Source organism: Idiotropiscis lumnitzeri, unplaced genomic scaffold, assembly GCF_059441095.1.
Source record: "Idiotropiscis lumnitzeri isolate Australia: NSW breed Sydney's pygmy pipehorse unplaced genomic scaffold, RoL_Ilum_1.0 HiC_scaffold_47, whole genome shotgun sequence".
Lineage (NCBI taxonomy): Eukaryota > Metazoa > Chordata > Actinopteri > Syngnathiformes > Syngnathidae > Idiotropiscis > Idiotropiscis lumnitzeri.
This window is the reverse complement of record NW_028283585.1, coordinates 1,104,446-1,114,573: the sequence shown is the minus strand read 5'-3', so window position 1 is coordinate 1,114,573 and position 10,128 is coordinate 1,104,446.

Sequence of the window (10,128 nt, the reverse complement as noted above, 5' to 3'; positions counted from 1 at the left end):
TGCCCGGGCAGAAGAGGTGCTCCAATTTGGCTTAACTGTGACACACGCCCGCCCTCCTCCCCCGGAGCTTCCATTCGGTTAAACTTAGGGGCCGCTTGGCACCGCCCGTGCCCGGGGAAGGTGCTCCTCTTCGGCTTACTGTGACGCGAGCATGCCCTCCTCCTCCGGAGCTTCCATTCGGTTAAACTTAGGGGCCGCTTGGAACCGCCCGTGCCCGGGGAAGGTGCTCCTCTACAGCTTAACTGCCACGCACGCCGGCCGGAGCTCTGGTACGGTCCGAACCGCGCGAAACGTCGCCACCGATCGTGTCCGGGGGAACGTGCTCTTCTTCGTCCACTCTCCTCTTCGCCCACGCTCTTCTTCGGCGCACGGCGGCCGTCTAACCGCTCCAGCGCCCCGTCGTGCCGCTCGGCGAAACTACAATGCCCCCGAATATTTTTTAGACCCGCGAAGCACTGAACCCGCGAAAGGTGAACCGCGAAGTAGCGAGGGTTCACTGTATGTATAAGACCAAGACCTACAAAAAAGTCTCTTGGAGCAATGAGCTAGGTTTTACAGGAAGTCGGCCATTTTGAATTTACTTAAAAGGGGGCGGGTCACCACAATGGACTTTGTGTAGAAATTATTATTGGGGCCCGAGCACCGACCGCGGCGAGGTCCCTATTGTTTTTGTAGAAAACATTATTACTTTTATTATTATTATTATTATTATTATTAGGGCCTGAGCAGCGACCGCTGCGAAGTCCCTATTGTTTTTGTAGAAATTATTATTATTATTATTTTTCCGATTGTTCGATCGCATTTTTGACCCCCGAAACATGCACAAAAACTAACCAAACTTGGCAGTCTCATCGGGCATGGCGAAAAATTTGATATTTTAACGTCTAATATGAACAGGAAGTGAGTTATGAATTTTTGAAAGTCCGACTTTTGCCCTTTTTTGCATGTTTACAGGGGTCATTCTTTTGCACCCTGATCCTAAAGGCTTCATCTGATTGCCTTAAAATTCTGTCTGTAGCATCTGAAGACCTGGGACAAACACTGGGGCTAAAAGTTTTTGTTTCCGAAATACTATATGACGGGGGCGGGGCTTCAAAGTTTTCACTTAAGATTTCCTTCGCCGCAATGGACAAAATGCTTAATAACTCTCCTGCACATGCTGCTAAAAATCCAAAACTTCACATGTACATAAAGAGTCTGTACCTGAAGACATCTATATGTTTATATTCAGTTATACACCTTGCGCCAATCAATATCATTTTTTACATTTTGACGTACTGCATGGTGCCCTTTTAACGAATCCGATTGAAAATTGGCTAGAAAAGACTCAAGACATTGATCTTACTCTATCCCTATTTTTATGACTTTCCTTCAAAGGGCGTGGCTATTACGGTGCCGCAGAGTCTGATTATTCTCCGTGGCAACAAAAGTTCCTGCAAAATGATTCAGATGATCCATCTTCTGGAAATCTTTCACATTTGAGGATATTCAGGCCCTGAAGACGGCTGCCAACTTATTTTTGATCGCAGTGGTAGCGCCACCAACTGGTTAAAACAAATACAAATTATTTTCGTTGATGTTTTTCTCCGGGCAGGTGAACAAAATCTACCTTATATTTGCTCGGATGAGTGTTTAGGCCTTGAGCATGTCACAATACAAAAGTCTTTCGCCTTCTTCAGAGTGTCACATGATGCTGTCTTGTGACCCGTCTTTATCAGCTGATGTTCCATGAGGGCGTGACTTACCTGTCACAAGAATGAAGGCAAGTCACGCCCCCCGCTGTCCGTTCACTCCGCCAAGATGCTGGTCCAGGTGGTAGAGAGGATGAAGGCTCCCTTGTCTCTGTTCATGGTTTTTATGCCTCGCTTGCAGATCTCAATGGCCTCTCTGATCCAGCGCTGTTGTTTGTTCTCTTCTGTGCGGATGACCCTGCCCTTCTCCCGGTCCATGATGTGGTTTTCCCTTTTGCAGTGGTCAGTGATTGCTGATTTGTAATGTTCATGTTGTGCTTGTTCTTTTACTGCTCTGATTTTTTCATTTTTTTGACAGGTAAGTCACACCCTCATGGAACATCAGCTGATAAAGACGGGTCTCAAGACACCATCATGCGACACTCTGAAGAAGGCGAAAGACTCGCCGAAACATGTCAGGTAAAAAATTAACCTAAAACATAATTGTCTGCTTTTAATGAATCAGTCAAATATCAATAATAAGAAGACAAAATGAACCTAATACAAATAAATGAATGCTTAATAACTCCCCTGCACATGCTCCTAAAAATCCAAACCTTCACCTGTAAATAAAACGTCCCGACCTGAAGACATCTTAATGTTATTATTTTGTTATACACACAGTGCCGCCAAGTGGAATAAAATTTTTTTTTTTATTTTAATTTTCACGTACTGCACGGTGCCCTTTTGACGAATCCGACTGAAAATTAGTCAGAAAAGACTCAAGACAATGATCTTACTCTCTGCCGAATTTTGTGACGTTTTGGCAAAAGGCGTGGCTATTAAGGTGCTGAAAAGTCCGATTGTACTCTGTGGCAACAAAAGCTCCGGCAACATGACTCAGATGATCCTATCTTCTCGAAGTTGTACACATTTGAGGATACTTCAGCCCTGAAGACATCTACCAACTTATTTTACATTGTAGTAGTAGCGCCACCAACTGGTAAAAGCTAATACAAGTTATTTTCTTGGATGTTTTTCTCCGTGCAACTCAACAAGGTCGCCCTCATATATGCTCGGATGACTGTTTCGGCCATGAGGATGTCACAATACGAAATTTGTGATTTTTCGTGAAAGTTGTGGGAGTGGCATTGCACTGTTCGGCAATAAAACAAAGCTGAATATGAGGTTCTAAATATGAACGACAACTCGTAAAACTTTACACACACATCAGGCCGAGCAAATTTATCAATATTTTATACGTTAGTTGTGCAGCTTTTTTGAAATGGCTCGCCATGGCCCTCGAGAAATGTTAAAAAAAAGCAGCTCTGGTTGAGTGTTTCACCTCGCTTTTTGTAAATTTAATGGAGTACAGTGAACCCTCGGTTATCGCGGTTAATGGGGACCGAGACCACCCGCGAAAACTGAAAATCCGCGAAGTAGCGGCGCACCTTAAAAAATGCTTAAAAAAAATATACAATATATACAATAAATATATAAATATATATATATATATATATATATATATATATATATATATATATATATATATATATATATATATATATATATATATATATACGGGGAGAGAGAGAGTGAAATTCATGTTATAACAAAAAAACCAAATTATTATTAAAACGTATTATTTTTTTATTCCCCAGCCATTCTTTTTGTATTTATTTAATTACTCCGACTTTTACCTGCTGGTACGCCGTCCGGTGTGCCCTGTGAAATGAAAGGTGGCATTCTTTATTTATTTATTCATTTATTCATTCATAACTGACAGCCTCGCGCTCCGCTCGTGCCCGGGCAGAAGAGGTGCTCCAATTTGGCTTAACTGTGACACACGCCCGTCCTCCTCCCCCGGAGATTCCATTCGGTTAAACTTAGGGGCCGCTTGGCACCGCCCGTGCCCGGGGAAGGTGCTCCTCTTCGGCTTACTGTGACGCGAGCATGCCCTCCTCCTGCGGAGCTTCCATTCGGTTAAACTTAGGGGCCGCTTGGAACCGCCCGTGCCCGGGGAAGGTGCTCCTCTACGGCTTAACTGCCACGCACGCCGGCCGGAGCTCGGGTACGGTCCGAACCGCGCGAAACGTCGCCACCGATCGTGTCTGGGGGAACGTGCTCTTCTTCGTCCACTCTCCTCTTCGCCCACGCTCTTCTTCGGCGCACGCCGGCCGTCTAACCGCTCCAGCGCCCCGTCGTGCCGCTCGGCGAAACTACAATGCCCCCGAATATTTTTTAGACCCGCGAAGCACTGAACCCGCGAAAGGTGAACCGCGAAGTAGCGAGGGTTCACTGTATGTATAAGACCAAGACCTACAAAAAAGTCTCTTGGAGCAATGAGCTAGGTTTTACAGGAAGTCGGCCATTTTGAATTTACTTAAAAGGGGGCGGGTCACCACAATGGACTTTGTGTAGAAATTATTATTGGGGCCCGAGCAGCGACCGCGGCGAGGTCCCTATTGTTTTTGTAGAAAATATTATTACTTTTATTATTATTATTATTATTATTATTAGGGCCTGAGCAGCGACCGCTGCGAAGTCCCTATTGTTTTTGTAGAAATTATTATTATTATTATTTTTCCGATTGTTCGATCGCATTTTTGACCCCCGAAACATGCACAAAAACTCACCAAACTTGGCAGTCTCATCGGGCATGACGAAAAATTTGATATTTTAACGTCTAATATGAACAGGAATTGAGTTATGAATTTTTGAAAGTCCGACTTTTGCCCTTTTTTGCATGTTTACAGGGGTCATTCTTTTGCACCCTGATCTAAAGGCTTCATCTGATTGCCTTAAAATTCTGTCTGTAGCATCTGAAGACCTGGCACAAACACTGGGGCTAAAATTTTTTGTTTCCGAAATACTATATGACGGGGGCGGGGCATCAAAGTTTTCACTTAAGATTTCCTTCGCCGCAATGGACAAAATGCTTAATAACTCTCCTGCACATGCTGCTAAAAATCCAAAACTTCACATGTACATAAAGAGTCTGTACCTGAAGACATCTATATGTTTATATTCAGTTATACACCTTGCGCCAATCAATATCATTTTTTACATTTTGACGTACTGCACGGTGCCCTTTTAACGAATCTGATTGAAAATTGGCTAGAAAAGACTCAAGACATTGATCTTACTCTATCCCTATTTTTGTGACTTTCCTTCGAAGGGCGTGGCTATTACGGTGCCGCAGAGTCTGATTATTCTCCGTGGCAACAAAAGTTCCTGCAAAATGATTCAGATGATCCATCTTCTCGAAATTTTTCACATTTGAGGATATTCAGGCCCTGAAGACGGCTGCCAACTTATTTTTGATCGCAGTGGTCGCGCCACCAACTGGTTAAAACAAATACAAATTATTTTCGTTGATTTTTTTCTCCGGGCAGGTTAACAAAATCTACCTTACATTTGCTCGGATGAGTGTTTAGGCCTTGAGGATGTCACAATACGTAAGTCTTTCGCCTTCTTCAGAGTGTCACATGATGGTGTCTTGTGGCCCGTCTTTATCAGCTGATGTTCCATGAGGGCGTGACTTACCTGTCACAAGAATGAAGGCAAGTCACGCCCCCCGCTGTCCGCACTCCGCCAAAATGCTCCTCCAGGTGGTAGAGAGGATGAAGGCTCCCTTGTCTCTGTTCATGGTTTTTATGCCTCGCTTGCAGATCTCAATGGCCTCTCTGATCCAGCGCTGTTGTTTGTTCTCTTCGGTGCGGATGACCCTGCCCTTCTCCCGGTCCATGATGTGGTTTTCCCTTTTGCAGTGGTCAGTGATTGCTGATTTGTAATGTTCATGTTGTGCTTGTTCTTTTACTGCTCTGATTTTTCATTTTTTTGACAGGTAAGTCACACCCTCATGGAACATCAGCTGATAAAGACGGGTCTCAAGACACCATCATGCGACACTCTGAAGAAGGCGAAAGACTCGCCGAAACATGTCAGGTAAAAAATTAACCTAAAACATAATTGTCTGCTTTTAATGAATCAGTCAAATATCAATAATAAGAAGACAAAATGAACCTAATACAAATAAATGAATGCTTAATAACTCCCCTGCACATGCTCCTAAAAATCCAAACCTTCACCTGTAAATAAAACGTCCCGACCTGAAGACATCTTAATGTTATTATTTTGTTATACACACAGTGCCGCCAAGTGGAATCAAAAATTTGTTTTTATTTTAATTTTCACGTACTGCACGGTGCCCTTTTGACGAATCCGACTGAAAATGAGTCAGAAAAGACTCAAGACAATGATCTTACTCTCTGCCGAATTTTGTGACGTTTTGGCAAAAGGCGTGGCTATTAAGGTGCTGAAAAGTCCGATTGTACTCTGTGGCAACAAAAGCTCCGGCAACATGACTCAGATGATCCTATCTTCTCGAAGTTGTACACATTTGAGGATACTTCAGCCCTGAAGACATCTACCAACTTATTTTACATCGTAGTAGTAGCGCCACCAACTGGTAAAAGCTAATACAAGTTATTTTCTTGGATGTTTTTCTCCGTGCAACTCAACAAGGTCGCCCTCATATATGCTCGGATGACTGTTTCGGCCATGAGGATGTCACAATACGAAATTCGTGATTTTTCGTGAAAAGTTGTGGGAGTGGCATTGCACTGTTCGGCAATAAAACAAAGCTGATTATGAGGTTCTAAATATGAACGACAACTCGTAAAACTTTACACACACATCAGGCCGAGCAAATTTATCAATATTTTATACGTTAGTTGTGCAGCTTTTTTGAAATGGCTCGCCATGGCCCTCGAGAAATGTTAAAAAAAAGCAGCTCTGGTTGAGTGTTTCACCTCGCTTTTTGTAAATTTTATGGAGTACAGTGAACCCTCGGTTATCGCGGTTAATGGGGACCGAGACCATCCGCGAAAACTGAAAATCCGCGAAGTAGCGGCGCACCTTCAAAAATGCTTAAAAAAAATATACAATATATATAATAAATATATATATATATATATATATATATATATATATATATATATATATATATATATATATATACGGGGAGAGAGAGAGTGAAATTCATGTTATAACAAAAAAACCAAATTATTATTAAAACGTATTGTTTTTTTATTCCCCAGCCATTCTTTTTGTATTTATTTAATTACTCCGACTTTTACCTGCTGGTACGCCGTCCGGTGTGCCCTGTGAAATGAAAGGTGGCATTCTTTATTTATTTATTCATTTATTCATTCATAACTGACAGCCTCGCGCTCCGCTCGTGCCCGGGCAGAAGAGGTGCTCCAATTTGGCTTAACTGTGACACACGCCCGTCCTCCTCCCCCGGAGCTTCCATTCGGTTAAACTTAGGGGCCGCTTGGCACCGCCCGTGCCCGGGGAAGGTGCTCCTCTTCGGCTTACTGTGACGCGAGCATGCCCTCCTCCTCCGGAGCTTCCATTCGGTTAAACGTAGGGGCCGCTTGGCACCGCCCGTGCCCGGGGAAGGTGCTCCTCTACGGCTTAACTGCCACGCACGCTGGCCGGAGCTCTGGTACGGTCCGAACCGCGCGAAACGTCGCCACCGATCGTGTCCGGGGGAACGTGCTCTTCTTCGTCCACTCTCCTCTTCGCCCACGCTCTTCTTCGGCGCACGCCGGCCGTCTAACCGCTCCAGCGCCCCGTCGTGCCGCTCGGCGAAACTACAATGCCCCCGAATATTTTTTAGACCCGCGAAGCACTGAACCCGCGAAAGGTGAACCGCGAAGTAGCGAGGGTTCACTGTATGTATAAGACCAAGACCTACAAAAAAGTCTCTTGGAGCAATGAGCTAGGTTTTACAGGAAGTCGGCCATTTTGAATTTACTTAAAAGGGGGCGGGTCACCACAATGGACTTTGTGTAGAAATTATTATTGGGGCCCGAGCAGCGACCGCGGCGAGGTCCCTATTGTTTTTGTAGAAGATATTATTACTTTTATTATTATTATTATTATTATTATTAGGGCCTGAGCAGCGACCGCTGCGAAGTCCCTATTGTTTTTGTAGAAATTATTATTATTATTATTTTTCCGATTGTTCGATCGCATTTTTGACCCCCGAAACATGCACAAAAACTCACCAAACTTGGCAGTCTCATCGGGCATGGCGAAAAATTTGATATTTTAACGTCTAATATGAACAGGAAGTGAGTTATGAATTTTTGAAAGTCCGACTTTTGCCCTTTTTTGCATGTTTACAGGGGTCATTCTTTTGCACCCTGATCCTAAAGGCTTCATCTGATTGCCTTAAAATTCTGTCTGTAGCATCTGAAGACCTGGCACAAACACTGGGGCTAAAATTTTTTGTTTCCAAAATACTATATGACGGGGGCGGGGCATCAAAGTTTTCACTTAAGATATCCTTCGCCGCAATGGACAAAATGCTTAATAACTCTCCTGCACATGCTGCTAAAAATCCAAAACTTCACATGTACATAAAGAGTCTGTACCTGAAGACATCTATATGTTTATATTCAGTTATACACCTTGCGCCAATCAATATCATTTTTTACATTTTGACGTACTGCACGGTGCCCTTTTAACGAATCTGATTGAAAATTGGCTAGAAAAGACTCAAGACATTGATCTTACTCTATCCCTATTTTTGTGACTTTCCTTCGAAGGGCGTGGCTATTACGGTGCCGCAGAGTCTGATTATTCTCCGTGGCAACAAAAGTTCCTGCAAAATGATTCAGATGATCCATCTTCTCGAAATTTTTCACATTTGAGGATATTCAGGCCCTGAAGACGGCTGCCAACTTATTTTTGATCGCAGTGGTAGCGCCACCAACTGGTTAAAACAAATACAAATTATTTTCGTTGATTTTTTTCTCCGGGCAGGTTAACAAAATCTACCTTACATTTGCTCGGATGAGTGTTTAGGCCTTGAGGATGTCACAATACGAAAGTCTTTCGCCTTCTTCAGAGTGTCACATGATGGTGTCTTGTGGCCCGTCTTTATCAGCTGATGTTCCATGAGGGCGTGACTTACCTGTCACAAGAATGAAGGCAAGTCACGCCCCCCGCTGTCCGTTCACTCCGCCAAAATGCTGCTCCAGGTGGTAGAGAGGATGAAGGCTCCCTTGTCTCTGTTCATGGTTTTTATGCCTCGCTTGCAGATCTCAATGGCCTCTCTGATCCAGCGCTGTTGTTTGTTCTCTTCGGTGCGGATGACCCTGCCCTTCTCCCGGTCCATGATGTGGTTTTCCCTTTTGCAGTGGTCAGTGATTGCTGATTTGTAATGTTCATGTTGTGCTTGTTCTTTGACTGCTCTGATTTTTCATTTTTTTGACAGGTAAGTCACACCCTCATGGAACATCAGCTGATAAAGACGGGTCTCAAGACACCATCATGCGACACTCTGAAGAAGGCGAAAGACTCGCCGAAACATGTCAGGTAAAAAATTTACCTAAAACATAATTGTCTGCTTTTAATGAATCAGTCAAATATCAATAATAAGAAGACAAAATGAACCTAATACAAATAAACGAATGCTTAATAACTCCCCTGCACATGCTCCTAAAAATCCAAACCTTCACCTGTAAATAAAACGTCCCGACCTGAAGACATCTTAATGTTATTATTTTGTTATACACACAGTGCCGCCAAGTGGAATCAAAAATTTGTTTTTATTTTAATTTTCACGTACTGCACGGTGCCCTTTTGACAAATCCGACTGAAAATTAGTCAGAAAAGACTCAAGACAATGATCTTACTCTCTGCCGAATTTTGTGACGTTTTGGCAAAAGGCGTGGCTATTAAGGTGCTGAAAAGTCCGATTGTACTCTGTGGCAACAAAAGCTCCGGCAACATGACTCAGATGATCCTATCTTCTCGAAGTTGTACACATTTGAGGATACCTCAGCCCTGAAGACATCTACCAACTTATTTTACATCGTAGTAGTAGCGCCACCAACTGGTAAAAGCTAATACAAGTTATTTTCTTGGATGTTTTTCTCCGTGCAACTCAACAAGGTCGCCCTCATATATGCTCGGATGACTGTTTCGGCCATGAGGATGTCACAATACGAAATTCGTGATTTTTCGTGAAAAGTTGTGGGAGTGGCATTGCACTGTTCGGCAATAAAACAAAGCTGATTATGAGGTTCTAAATATGAACGACAACTCGTAAAACTTTACACACACATCAGGCCGAGCAAATTTATCAATATTTTATACGTTAGTTGTGCAGCTTTTTTGAAATGGCTCGCCATGGCCCTCGAGAAATGTTAAAAAAAAGCAGCTCTGGTTGAATGTTTCACCTCGCTTTTTGTAAATTTTATGGAGTACAGTGAACTCTCTGTTATCGCGGTTAATGGGGACCGAGACCATCCGCGAAAACTGAAAATCCGCGAAGTAGCGGCGCACCTTCAAAAATGCTTAAAAAAAATATACAATATATATAATAAATATATATATATATATATATATATATATATATATATACGGGGAGAGAGAGAGT